Raw genomic sequence first — 14,141 nt, forward strand, 5'->3', positions numbered from 1 at the left:
TACTCTGAAAGGAGATGCCTTTATACTAAAACTAGAGGCCCAGTGCACGAAATTCGTGCACAGGCAGGATCCCTAGTGGCTGCAGGCTGCTGCGGCCGGGAAAGGGGGGAAAGATGAGGGCTCTCCCTTCCCCCTGGCCGAACTCCTGTTCAAACTCCAGGTTGAGGGGACAATTTGCATATTAGGCTTTTATTATATAGGAAGTTTGCAGAATCTTAAAAATTTTTACCAGCAGGAGTCTAAGGAAGCACATATGGAAGAACATTCAAAGGATGTTAGACCCGAGAATGTTAGACTAAATATAAGATCACTGTGACCCTCTGCAGGGCCACAATGGATCCCATCAATCTCTCTCCAGACCTTCCTTCCTCCAGAGAGACCTGCATCCATTCACAAGGGTGACCATCCACTGGGAAATGGGAAATTCGTAATCCTTCCAAGAGTTACTGGGCACTAGCTCTGAACTGATGCTAATCCTTGGAGACCCAAAACATGGTCTGCTAGTCAGAACACCCATCTTATTCCAGAAAAACGTAGAAAGATAAAATCACCCATCCACGCCAGGATCCAGCTAACAGGCAGTAGAGCTAGGATTCAAGTCCAAATCTGTCTGACTCCAAAACCTATGTGGACTTGTTTGCTCCACCACATGCCTCTCCTTCAGTGACGTTTCTCTTTCCTTCAAGCTAAATCAAACTGGCAACCTCACAATAGTCAATAATTAGTGGCTAAGCTTATTATAAGCCAAGACTGTGCTTTGTGCGCCTTAATCCGGCTGCTGCTCACAACAGCTCTACCTACTGAGAGGAAACCGAGTTGAAACAGAAGCATAAAAAGATGAAGCTACCTGCTCCAGGTGGTGGAGTCAGAATTCGAACCCAGGTGGTCAGCTTTTAGGACCTTTACCCATGGTGCCACACTTCCTCTGAAGAGTCCCCTGAGAAGCCATGAAGCAGGTTCATAAACTTGTTTTTAAGTGGTTACAACTGACATTATGAAAAAGCAACCCTGTTATTACTGTAAATTTAGTGTATGATTATTCTATAAAACGGAAGCAATTTAAATTATACAAAATTATCTTATGGCCACGGAGCCAAATAAAACAGAATGAGAAGAGGGCTGATGTAAGAACCCCCACAGCTAAGAAAAAATAGAACAAAAAGTTACGTCGTTCATGTGGGATTAAAAGTTGGAGCTTTCGTGGGGGTTCAGAGGGAGGTTAGGCTTTTCAAAGGAGAATCACAAAAAGAATCTGCTGGGGAGTCACAAGATGATCTTGCAGGCTGGCTCCCAGGGCAGCTGGCTTGCCTCGGAGCCGGTCCCATGACTCTAAGGAGACCAAGTTGAGATACTAACCCAGGATGGAGGAACTAACTTTACCATCCAGCTAGTGAATCAACTCAGAGAAGCCCCAAAAGACAAAACGAAGCGGGTCCGATGGGAACAGAACTTCCAAAGGCCAGCCAGACCTTAGGAGGGGCAGCGATTTGCAAGGGTCCTATAATAGCCGGTAAGTACTACATCTATAGTAGTTCTCACCAGGGGGTCATCTGGCAATGTCTGGAGACATTTTAGGGTGTCAGAACTTGGAGGGTTGCTATTGGCTACATGCCATGGAGGATGCTACACATCCTACAATGCGCACAGGACAGCCCCTACAACAGAAAATTATCTGGCCCAAAACGTCAACGGCGTAACAGTCAAGAAACTGACATTTATTGAACACTAATGCCAGGCGATTTTCACGCTTTTTCATCTCACAGCACACATAAACTAATTACTAAAATCCTGCGGCACACCAAAAAAATGTATTTTTTGCCATTTTGACCAAAAAAAAAAAATAGGTATAACTTTGATTCATTCACACCGGACAGCTATTGTTGTGTTGGCTGTTGTCATTTTTAATGTCGCCCATGATTGTGCTTGTGATGGGACCAACATTCAGAGCCCATTCTGAACCAAGCTCTGGGTTAGATGTCGATGTGTGATGTTTCAAGAGGACGATGGGCCATTTCTGACCTAGAGCTGCCCAAGCCTGACCCCTCGTGCCGGCAGAACTGGGACGCTGCTTTCCTTCTGCGTGGTTTGCTGTCTGTAACCCTATTCCCCATGGACACGCAGTGCTCCCTTCTCCTCACTCTGTATCTCCAAAGTGATTTACGTAGAAGAAGGGGGTGCATGCGGCGATATCTTAAGAAATCAAGGGACAGTGTGTGCCAGGCAGGCTCTCGGGTCAGAGCTCTATTCAGGTCACAGTGCTGCCACCAAAGCTGTGTGACCATGTGGAAGTACTCATCACCTAGGTTTCTTCATCCGTAAAACCAGGATAACGAAACGTCATGAGTTGTTGTGAAGAGTAAGTGATGTGTTAGATGTTCGTAGAACAGCAATTTTCAACCCGTGTGCCGCAAGAATTTTTAACACATGCAATACCTGACTAGTTAGTCAGGGGCACTGGCCTCTTCTCCCTCTGTTCCTCTAGTGATTCACACTAACACATAAAGGAAAATGAAGAACAAGCCTGTCCCAAAGGGAAGGAATTAGGCTTGGAAGAGTTACAAGTTTTCTTCAGCAGGGGAACAGGACTAGTGCTGGGTGTTGGGGGTACAAGAACCCCAAAGGGGAGAGCTGACAGGGCCCCTCGAGGAAGAGACAAACGAAAACCATGTACAGACCCTGGGCATGTCAAGGGGACTGGCATGGGAACAGGTTTGGGAACGGGGAACTGACCCAGAGAATAAAGAGAGGAATTGGGGTGGGGCTAGGACAAGAATTAATCCCGAGGGGAGAACAGGACAAGTGGATGGGTTTCATTTTAAATTACATTAAAAGTACTTTCCCCAGGAGATTCTGACCCCAAACTACTGGTTGTTTTATTAAAAGGCTACTCTAATAGTAAATAATCTGTATCTGTTTATTTCCGCCTCTCAGAATACTAGCTCCAAGCACATCCAAAATGTTTCAATAGAAACAAAGCACATCTTTGTCATATTGTAAATTAAGTTAATTGCAGAACAGATTTAAAAATCTAACAGGATCTGCCAGTGGAAGATACATAGTAACCTTCTCCGCGCTCCCCCCACCCCCAACACACATCACATGATGAATCAGTTATAACTTTTCCTGTTTTTCTTACTGATATATCCTTCCTCTAATTCCCACCCCACTCCCGTTTGATTTTTCCCTCATTCTGTCACCACAAAGCAGTCCTAGTTTTTCCTAGATTTATTCATCTCTTATTTGAGATAGCTTTTATTTATCCTGATTCTTTTTTTAAAATATATATATTTTTTTATTGATTTCAGAGAGGAAGGGAGAGGGAGAGAGAGATAGAAACATCAATGATGAAAGAGAATCATTGATTGGTTGCCTCCTGCATGTCCCTGACTGGGGATCGAGCCCACAACCCGGGCATGTGCCCTTGACCGGAATCGAACCCAGGACCTTTCAGTCCCCAGGCCAACGCTCTATCCACTGAGCCAAACCAGCCACGCTATCCTGATTCTTGATAACATGATATAAAAGTTAAAAATAAACTATGTGCAAAATATTGAGATACACTGTAGATGAATAGTCTGCACCCAACAATCCACAGGTGTGTCCAAGAACTTGAACAAAAGTCTGTTGGTTCCATGAGACTGGCTCCACTTTATCACATACATTTAAGGAAGGGCAGAGTGAGGAGGTAGCAGTAAACGCTGACAGGCCTTTGTTTTCCAACATGAGAATCGAATCGAAACTGCCAGGATAAGAAGGAAGGGCTTAACTTTACGCCAAATGAAAACACGTCCCTCTTCTGATTCCAGAACGGACAGGGTAGGGCTGGTAAGAGCAGCTGCAATGCTCTGCTCTGCCCTTGACCTCCCAAGGTCATCCTCCTGGGTTCCTGATCACCACAATGCCTGCCCTCTTCCCTGGGCAGTCCCTTTTTCACTGGGACTCACACTCCCAGTGCATCTTCCAGGCAGGACACAGAAGACTCTCAAGGATGATTCCTGGAGGACTGTGACCATTGGTAGGACGATAGGTGGATGGGTGATCAGCTGAGGCAAGAGAAAAGCAAAGGGGGAATTCACACAGTCGCAGAGGTAAAATCCGACAGGCCCCAGGAAGCCTAGGGCACAGCTGGTTCTGACAGAAGGTTCGGAGAGTTCAGATTAAGGAGGCACCAAAACCAAAAAACAAATCACCCACACGTTATAGAGTCTCTTGGGAGACCCTCCAACCTGGCATCTCTTCTTCCATGCTAACCTTCTTCCATCCAACCTTCCCGCAGTAGCGCTGCCTTTTAATCACTGTAAATCTGATCATGTCACGCCTTTGCTTAAACTCTTTCCATGGTTTCCACTGTTCTTAGAATAAAATCCAAACTCTGAATGGTTGCTAACAGACTACAAGCACCTACATGGCCTAACTTCTTCCTCCTTCTCCAGCTGCATTCCACCAGGGCCTCTGGCTCCTCTAGCCACTAACTCCTGTCAGAGCAGCCCCTTCCCAGTTCCCACAGACACTGAGCCCTGTCCCATCTACAGGCTCTTGTACCTGTGTCCCCTCTGCCTTAAATGCTTTTCCTTCAGCTCTTCCCATTGAGGACTTTGTTCAAATGTCACTTCCTCCAACAAGCCTTCATGACCACACTCACTAAAGTGCTCCAAATTCATCCTCTGTCATCATCCTGGGTTTTTTCCATTTCAGCATTTGTAACCATCTAGGATGGCATACTGCTTCCTTGTGGAGAACCTCCCTGACTAGAGTGCAGAAACGGTGACTTATTCATTGCCCTGCACTTAGTAGGCCCCAATACACATTTGTTTAATGTTTCATTCAACAAACAGGTGGCGAGAGACACTTGGAAATTCCAATTTGCCAAAGTATGCAACTAAGTAACCTCTGGTGCATCACTCCTTCATCATCTCCTGAGTCATCAATTTCTCCCTCTCTACTAGGTCAATTCCATTATTACATATATTACTATAGTATTTTAATGAAATTCTCCCTAAAAATATCGATTTATTTAACAGCTACTCACACCATGCTTATCATGTGCTAGGGACATGTAATTAGTTTGTGCTCCAACTTTTATTATTTGCATGAGTGATCCTATCTGATAACACCCTTAACCAAAGGCTTTTTCAAAACAAAGAAAACTCGGGGTAAACACAGATGCTTATACAGCACGAAACTTTACGCCAAAGCAAATATTTGCTTTCCAGATTCTTCTGACAGTGAAACTTTACTGGTTAGCACATTAGAAAAAATTTCCCAAAGGAGAAAAATTATAACCAATTACACATTTAAATTATAGTAGAATTTTTACCTTCAACTTCTAACATTTTGAAAATTAAAACCTTTATGTATGTTTTTCCTATCAAATCTTTCCTATCAATACAAACTGCAGCTTCATCCCAAGAACATTAAAATAAACTTAGACTATACCTTGTAAAGTACTCAAAATCAAGTACAAAAGAAGTGAGTGAGGCTAAGGTGGGCCCTCAAATGGGAAAATCCCAGCAGAGGTTTGGGAAACAATTAGGAAAAAGAAAAGAAAATTAAACTGCTGAAATGTCAACGTATGTTCTAGAAACAAGTTTTAATCTATAAGGGGAAAAATCACAAGTAAAATAAAAACATTCATCACTCAATTGGAATATGCACAGGGATATGTTCGTAATGAAAAATGAAGCAGAGTACATTAAGCCAAACGCTGGTGTCAAACTTAAAGTGGGAAGCTTCGACAGCAGCCCAACTCCAGTATTTTATGTCTATCACCTTTCTCTGAAGGACCAAAAGCTTCTGGCAAGTGTCTTCTGCATATACCCAGGAAAATAAGTGAAAAGGTATGAATATTTTATTATTTTAAACAATGAAGGGGAAGAAGGTAAACTACTTCCACCGCCCAGAAAGAGCATTCAGTCCTACCCAGCTCAGAACACAAAGCCGGAAGACAGGATTCTTTGTGTCGAGATGCAGAAACAAAATAAAGTTTAGGAATGACACCCCACAGGAAAATCCAAAGTCGCAAGCGTTGCTCCATGAAGTCTGTCTTGTCCTGATGGCTTCCTGAGTGCGTTTACGGTGTCTATTTTCTGACTTCTGCCTGTCCATCTACATGGGTGTTGAGTATACTGCTTTCCCTACACCTACTCGCTTCTGTGAACCCTGATCTCAATATCTGTATTTGCTTCTTTTTATTGAGTACTGAATTTCCCTGCCTTCTTCCTTAACTATCCATTTTATAGAAATGATTACAGAAGCTCAATGACTTAAAGGCCTATCAAACAGAACTTTAAGTTCATTTGTATTTAAAAATCAGTTAAGTGGGGTGGAGATGTGTCTTATTTTTCCTTAAAAAAGTAACTGGAATTTGTGGTACATGCTTTTTGTCCTTATCTGTAGCAAAAATAAAAGACAAGTGCCCAAGGAATTACAATTCAAACTAGAAAGAGCTGTGAAAAGTCACTAGAATTGAGAGGGAGGAAAAGCCACTTCCAACTGAACTTACCTAGGTATTTGGAACGGTGGCTACATGCGAGGGAGGTTTGAAAGGCTGGGCACACAAAACAGAAAGGACGGACGGCACAGTCCTTTATAAATAGGGAATAGCCATTCATCCAATTTGTCTGAATCCCTGCCCACTTGGGGGAAACGACCTGCCCGTTAATAAAAACAGAAAGGGAAACGTGGATTTGAGACCATGTTGTAAAGAACTCTGAATGACAGGCTTTTCATTCTGAATTTAATTCTGCAGGTGAGGATGTGGAGACATTTGAAAAGGGAATTCAAAGTAAAGAGGTGCAGGAGTAGAGAATGGGAGAAATGGAGGAGAAATAGGCCTAGCATCAATAGGAGCTGCAGATTTCTTAAAAAAAAAAAAAATCACACAAAGGAAAAATAAGTCAGAAGCTATTTCATGTGGAGGGCAAGGTAGAAAGAGGGATTAACGTTGCCTCCAGGTTTTATTTCTGGATAATCATGAGAAATAACTAGACACGGGGGAAGGAGAAAGCAGGGCAAACGACAGGGAATTGGCTTAAGTAATTTCCAGCCCTAGCTGGAAATGTCTGCATCAGATCCATGCATGTGATACCTTCTGGTGGCAGACACTGTTTCTAGGCACTTAGCACACAGCAGTCCACACAACTGGTAATCAATCGCCTCTGCCCTCATGGAATTTACCCTCTAGTGGCAGACAATAGATAATAAACAGGTAAATCAATAGATAAATATATATTACAGAAAGAGTGGGGTTGCATGGAATTATAAATAGGAGGCTCTAACTGAGGTAGTAACATCTAAACAAACACCTAGAGGTGAGGGAGTGAACTATGCAAGGAACTGGGAAAGAGTCAGCAACTAACACAGCAGTATCTCCATGTAATTTCATTCCATGATGCTTTTTTGAAGTTGGCAGCAACTTCGATGTCCCACTTCCTGACTCTATCCTACCCAATCAAGAAAACCTCACCAATAACACAGTGATAACAAACTGCCTACTAGGTCAATTTGTTTATACTGGCTGTTTAAATTCCCTACATAAAAGAAAGGACTGCATTTTAAGCAACAAAACCAAAGCTCTATTAGAACATGTTTGTACAAAGTTTAAGAAGACAATCATCTTGCTCTCAAAGCAATCATTGATGTAGCAACTTTGAGACTTGCGATTTAAATCAAAGATGCTGAAGAGTGATTATGAATCATGCAATTAAGCTACCACGCAGGATGTTGCTGAGAGGGGGAAAAACATTCCCAGAACCACAAAGATGTCAAAAATAAAAATAGTACTCTCAATCAAAACCACAAGTAAAATCGTACTTTTGGTTTTATAATTTGTTGCTCAGCCGAGCTGAATTCTAGTCCAAGCTCTGCCATTTATTGGTGCCGGGTCTTTGGGCCTCATCCTTGTCAGTCAAGGGCAGCTGGTGAGATTTTTCAGAATCCCTGAGAATCTAGGTGGCAAGTTAAGATTCCTACAATGTCTAGTTCATTTGGGCATTTGGCTATTCTGGTTTACCTCATTTTACAATAATAGTACAAATAAGCACCCACCCAAAATAGCACAACTTATAAGTTCTATATAAAGTAGTATGAACTTTTGCCCTAGCCGGTTTGGCTCAGTGGATAGAGCATTGGCCTGCAGAGAAAAGGTTCCAGGTTCGATTCCGTTCAAGGGAACGTTCCAGGTGCCTGCAGGACGCAACCAATCAATGTAATATTTCTCTCTGTCTTTCCCTCTCTCAAAAAAAAAAAAATGAAAAAATATCCTCGGATGAGGATTAAAAAAACAATAAAGTAATATGGACTTTTATTTTAGACAAACCTACCAGAGCTTGGTGCTTAAAATGAGGCTACACTCACTCTGAAAGTGCTGCCTTTTTTCACCCCTCTTTTTTTTTAGAACAACCTGCAAGACTCAGATTCCTGAACCATAGAATTTGATTTGGAACAAGGTGGAGGAGCACATCATTAGTATGAGACAATAGTCATGAGTCCTTTTCTGGTGGGACTCGGTCTTTGAAAACTGTTCCAAACGAATCCCCGAGCATTTATAGCAACATTTCTGCGGAAAACGGTGGTGACAACTTTGAAGATTAATGCCCACGTGAATGCATAATAAAGAAAATAGCCAATGTTATTTTGCACTATTGCAGGCACTAAGTATTAATTCACTTAACCTCCGTAACAGTCGTATAAGGGAGAAATTATTATTATCCCCATCTCACATAGGCGGAAACAAAGGCATAGAGGATTTAGGCAAATTGCCCAGAGTTTCCACAATTAATCAGTAGATTCAAACCTAGGCACCCTAGCTTCAAAACCTGCGCGCTTAATCTCTGCCAGACACTGCCTATGTAAATCCTGGTGTCCTGGCTTAAATAAGAGTTCATTATTGGCCTCACTCTTTCTGCAAACTCAACAACACTGAGTCAAAATAAAGACGCACTGCAAGTTCATTCATTGTAGAGTATCTCCTACAGTCCGGAACCACAAACTAGAAATATATGTTAAATATAAAATGTCTACAGTCCCCGAGGTCTCTCCAGATTTGGGGAGAGGGTGTGCGGTGCAAGTGTTTTCTATCCCGGAGCTAATGCCGCGAACAAGTGCTGCAAAGCTACAGCCCAAGCCGGTGTAACCCTCCCGCCCACAGGGGATTCCGGCCAGGGGCCGCCCTCCCGCCCGCGCTCCGCGGCGCTGAAGTGCCACCGGGCCGGGCCGGCCCCGCCACACCTGCACCGTGCGCGCCCGCGGAGCCCCCTCCAACGGCCCGCGAGCCACCGGGACCTCCCCCCACGCTTACCTCTCGGACCCGCACCCGGCGCGCGGCCAGCGGGAAGTGCCGCCACAGCTGCGCAACCGGCCGCCACCGGCCTCCAAACCCCCCGCCCCCAGCGCACCCGCCGGTGAGCCCCACCCCGAGCCCGCCCCCTGGGAAGGGCCCGCCCGCGGTGCAAGGCCCGCCCCACCAATCATTGGCGCCATTTCGCCGCGGGCCCCGCCCCAAGCCAGGGGCGGGGCTTCTGCGCACTCAGCTCCGCCCCTAGCACCCTAGAGGCCAGGAACCCGAAAGGAGCTGAGGTCCAGGTGTGCAAGGAAGGCCCTAAATAAAGAAGGTGGGAAGGCCCGTGGGAGCGTGATCCCGAGGGAGAAAGGGCAGGACACTGACCCAGCAAAGCGGGAAAAGGAGAGAGCCATGGTGGCCAGATGAGGAGAGAGGCTAGTGAAGGGACAATGAAGGCACTCCCCCTAGGTTCCAGCTAAGGGGTAGGGCTGGTTTCGACATCTTCACAAAACAGAGTTCAGGTATTCAAGGCGCTGGCTAGGCTCATTCTCCGGGGGCGATGAGTCACACGCGAATTCAGGAGACCCATTCCACCCAGGCCAAGTTTGGCATTAATGCCCATTCGTATATTAAAAGGTTTGCGACTGCATGTATAGATAAAGGGGGGGGGGGATCAGACCACTCAAAAGGAATTATTTTAACCATCAATGTATTTGATTTTGGAAGGTGAAAGACTATTTCACGAATCAAGTCAATGCTAATTTAATTACTATGGGGAAACACAAAGAGTCACTTTGCCAACAGGCAGGGTTAATACACAATAACCTTTGCTACGAAAACTTCAGATAACTGTGCCAGCCTATCTGTGTGACCTTAGGGGAAGTCATAATATCTGAAGCCCTCAATTTCCTTATCTGTAGAATGAAGAGATTAGGCCAGGTGACCTCAAGAACTCTAAATGCCCTTCCACATTCCATTTCATTCTGCCAGGCTCAAAGGACTATACGGAAACTACTGTCCAGTTAGGAGCCACACAGAGAAATCGGGAATTTTTTAAAAAAGCATCAGTGATCTCTGGCATCACTTCATTCAGGTTCTCCTTTCTGACTTTTCTATTTTTAACAACATCACTTTCTCCCTAGCTCAACACTCTTGTTCTTGGCTCTTCTTCCCTCTCAAACCTCACATTTAGTCACCAGATCCTTGGCTTTCTCTATTACAGTCTCTTCAATGACCCTTCTCATTTTCTTTCTTTTTTTAAAAAATATATTTTATTGATTTTTTTTTTTACAGAGAGGAAGGGAGAGGGATAGAGAGTTAGAAACATCGATGAGAGAGAAACATCGATCAGCTGCCTCCTGCACACCCCCTGCTGGGGATGTGCCCGCAACCAAGGTACATGCCCTTGACCGGAATCAAACCTGGGACCCTTGAGTCAGCAGGCTGACGCTCTATCCACTGGGCCAAACCGGCCAGGGCGACCCTTCTCATTTTCATTGCCATCTAGGTACCAACACAAAGAACTCAGGATCTTGGATCTGACCCTCACCTTTTTCCACCTGATCTCCAACTTTCTCTGTGCACACAACTGGGCGATAGACTGTCTCCTCACTGTACAGTAACCACAACATACAGCCAACTTCCCCACCACTGAACATTTACACCCACGGCTTCTCAGCTCAGAATACCTCTTCTCAGTCCTCGAGACCTGTCCAGACTACAATAGCTCAGCTCAGGGACCTCTGTGCAATACAATATTACAACACTTAGGGCAGTGATGGTGAACCTTTTGAGCTCGGCGTGTCAGCATTTTGAAAAACCCTAACTTAACTCTGGTGCCGTGTCACATATAGAAATTTTTTGATCTTTGCAACCATAGTAAAACAAAGACATATTTTTGATATTTATTTTATATATTTAAATGCCATTTAACAAAGAAAAATCAACCAAAAAAGAGTTCGCATGTCACCTCTGACATGCGTGTCATAGGTTCGCCATCACTCACTTAGGGTCTATACCACTCAATGGGCACTTAACAGGATGACCTTGTTTTGCATTCTGTTATTTATAATATTTACCTCCAAAACTAAAGTGTAAGCTATTTACTGGATGTCCCAGGCCCCAGCCAATCAGGAAAGAAAAAGCTACTTTCAATATCTCAAAAAAGCCTAAAAGAAATTATAGGCCAGTGTTGCTCAGTGGTTGAGGGTCAACCCGTGCACCCAGAGGTCACTGGTTCAATTCCCGGTCAGGGCACATGCCCAGGTTGCAGGCTTGATCCCCAGCAGGAGGCGTACAGGAGGTAGCCAATCGAGGTTGATGTTTCTCTCATCAATTTTTCTGTCCCTTTCTCTCTAAAATCAATAAAAACATATTCTTTTTAAAAAAAAAAGTCTGTTGGTGACCACTGTGAGCCTGCTATTTAAACAACAACAACAACAATTAGTCATCTACAATTAGGCTACCTCTGTTTTTGTCTAACACCAATTACTTCATGCTAACCAAAACTTTGATGTGACTGATTCAAAAAAGGGAGAAACAAATTAGAATGAAATAAGACTTGTTGTTTGGAAGGCTAAATATTTGACATTCATGGAGATGCCTAAAAATAAAAAGTAATCTACCCACTCCTTGTCACCCATTGCCCCAACAGTGATAAACTCATAGTAAGCACTTAAAAATTATATTCAGCCCTGGCCAGGTGGCTCAGTTGGTTGGAATGTCAGCCCATACACCAAAGGGCTGTGGGTTCCATTCCCAGTCAGGGCACAAGCCTGGGTTGGTTTTATTCCTGGTTGGGTTGCATGCAGGAGTCAGTTTTCTCACATCAATGTTTCTCTCTCTCTTCCCCTTCCTCCCTCCCTCCTTCCCTCCCCCTCTCCCTCCCTTCCTCTCTCTAAGCATGTCCTTGGGTGAGGATTTTTAAAAAAATCTAATTGGCTTTATTGAATGATTCATGAATCCCATCTAGTAAATGGAAAGGTACATATATACAGTATATATGTGTGTGTGTGTGTGTGTGTGTGTGTGTGTGTGTGTGTGTGTATATACACACATACATATACACATACATATATACACACATACATATACACATACATATATATTCATGAGTGATTATTTTCAGCTTTTTAAAAACTCTCTCCCTTGCTATAATAAGATTGTAGGAGCTTCCCTTCTAATTTCAAATAAATTCTTAAGAATAAGATAAACAAGAATCACAAAGCACTTAGAATTGAACTAGAAAAGTTTTTAGTGGGAGCATTTTCTCAATCTGTTGAGATTTTGCTTCCCAGCAACTGTCATCAGTTTGGCTAAAATAAACTCATAAAAAATTCTTACAGGTTTGGACAATTCTTTTTTGTCGTTGTTAATCCTCACCCAAAAATATTTTGCCATTGACTCTTTTTTTTTTAGAGAGAGTGGAAGGGAGGGGGAGAGACAGAGAGAGAGAAACATCAATTGGTTGCCTCCTGTACCTGCAACTGAGGTACCAGAATCGAACCTGAGATCCCTTAGTCTGTGGGCCCACGCTCTATCCACTGAGCCAAACCTACTAGGGCTGCACATTTCTTATGTTGACATTTACTTGGTGTGCGGCAGGATTCCAAGGAAGCCCACCAGGCCCACCTTGCAGACCCGGACTGGGCTTGGTACCAGCATGGACCCATTGTGCCCCACTGGCTCCGTGTTTTGCATCCTGTGGACTTGGGTGAGTTTCCCTTTGGAATTTCAGACTCCCCTGCTTTGAGGTAAGAGGCCTGATTTTATTTGTGCTGTTTTTAAAATCTGTGAGGTGGAACTAAAGATTAAGAGAATCAGATTAATAATGAACAGCACTTGAGTGCTTCTAATGGGAAGTAGATGAGCCATTGTCGATGGGAACTAACCTGTCAGTCAGATTGTAAAAACTGAAGAGGTGTACGGTGTACCCTCAAACTATGACTGGAGAGGAGACCTGGCCTTGAATGGGTCTGCCTAGGGCCAGCCGGTAGTGTGTCGGTTCTTAACTTCATGCAGGGAAAATTTCACAACACAAGTCCAGGTGAGTTTAGAGGACATTTATTCAAGCTGGGGACAGTGAAACAAGGAAGGGCTGGGGAAATGAGCCTCGGTGGGGCTGCTTTGGCTCCCCAAGAAGTCAGAGAAGGGGGCCTTGGGGACGGTTCAGGGGGTTTATCTGGGACAAACTGCTGCTGTCCCTTACTGCCCTGGTTGCAAGTCCCATGGGGTTTCTTAGAGTTAGGAGATGCATGCCTGGGGGGGGGGGGGGGAGTGGTGGTGGAGGATCGGGCGTGTTCCTGGGAGGGAGAGAGCACATTAGACCTTCGTTTTGAGGTTTTATTTTATTTATTTTTAATAAATTTTTATTGTTGAAAGTATATTAAAAACACACACACACAAACAAAACAAAAAAGTATTACATGTCTCCCCTTTTTCCCCCATTGACCCTCCGCCCCCAGCCCCAGGCCATTTTGAGGGATTTTTTTTTTAAAGGCTAGGCGTTTAGGGGAGGATCTCAATAGAATATTCATCAGCTTTATGCTGATGTACCAACATGAGATTTCTTCCCTCAACTTCATCTGTCCTTGGCTGTGGTTGGCAAATGACACTAATTGGATTTCTGCTACCTGTCTACCTGAGTAGGTGATTTAAGCTATTTACCCTCTGGTTGGGGAAGAGAAGTGCAAACCATTTACCCTTAAGTGTCCCTGGTTTAGGGAAGATAGGATTTACTAGATGGCTGCCAACTGCTGTTTAATTATCTATCTCAGTTTCCCTATTCTGCTTTTCCTGGATTACTGGCCTGTCTCAAAACTATAAGAAAATGTTAAAGTAGATGCAAAATATAGAGAAGTGA

At 43.9% G+C, this 14,141-nt stretch overlaps 1 protein-coding gene across 16 annotated transcripts in view; it reads right to left on the reverse strand.

Annotated features, from left to right (window-relative positions):
* LOC102417188 (serine/threonine-protein kinase Sgk3) overlaps nucleotides 1–14,141 on the reverse strand; it is a 104,824-nt gene that overhangs the window by 49,949 nt on the left and 40,734 nt on the right. For 12 of the 16 annotated variants that reach the window (XM_023755453.1, XM_006090606.3, XM_023755450.1 and 9 more), the window contains exon 1: nucleotides 9,299–9,358. The exons of 3 other annotated variants lie outside the window; for them this stretch is intronic. The gene's annotated coding sequence lies outside the window, so the exon portion shown is untranslated. Of the gene's footprint in view, nucleotides 1–3,944; nucleotides 4,044–9,298; nucleotides 9,359–14,141 lie in introns of those variants that run through there. One more of the 16 variants, XM_023755439.1, reaches the window with a different exon arrangement.

Source organism: Myotis lucifugus, unplaced genomic scaffold (genome assembly GCF_000147115.1).
Source record: "Myotis lucifugus unplaced genomic scaffold, Myoluc2.0 scaffold_77, whole genome shotgun sequence".
NCBI lineage: Eukaryota > Metazoa > Chordata > Mammalia > Chiroptera > Vespertilionidae > Myotis > Myotis lucifugus.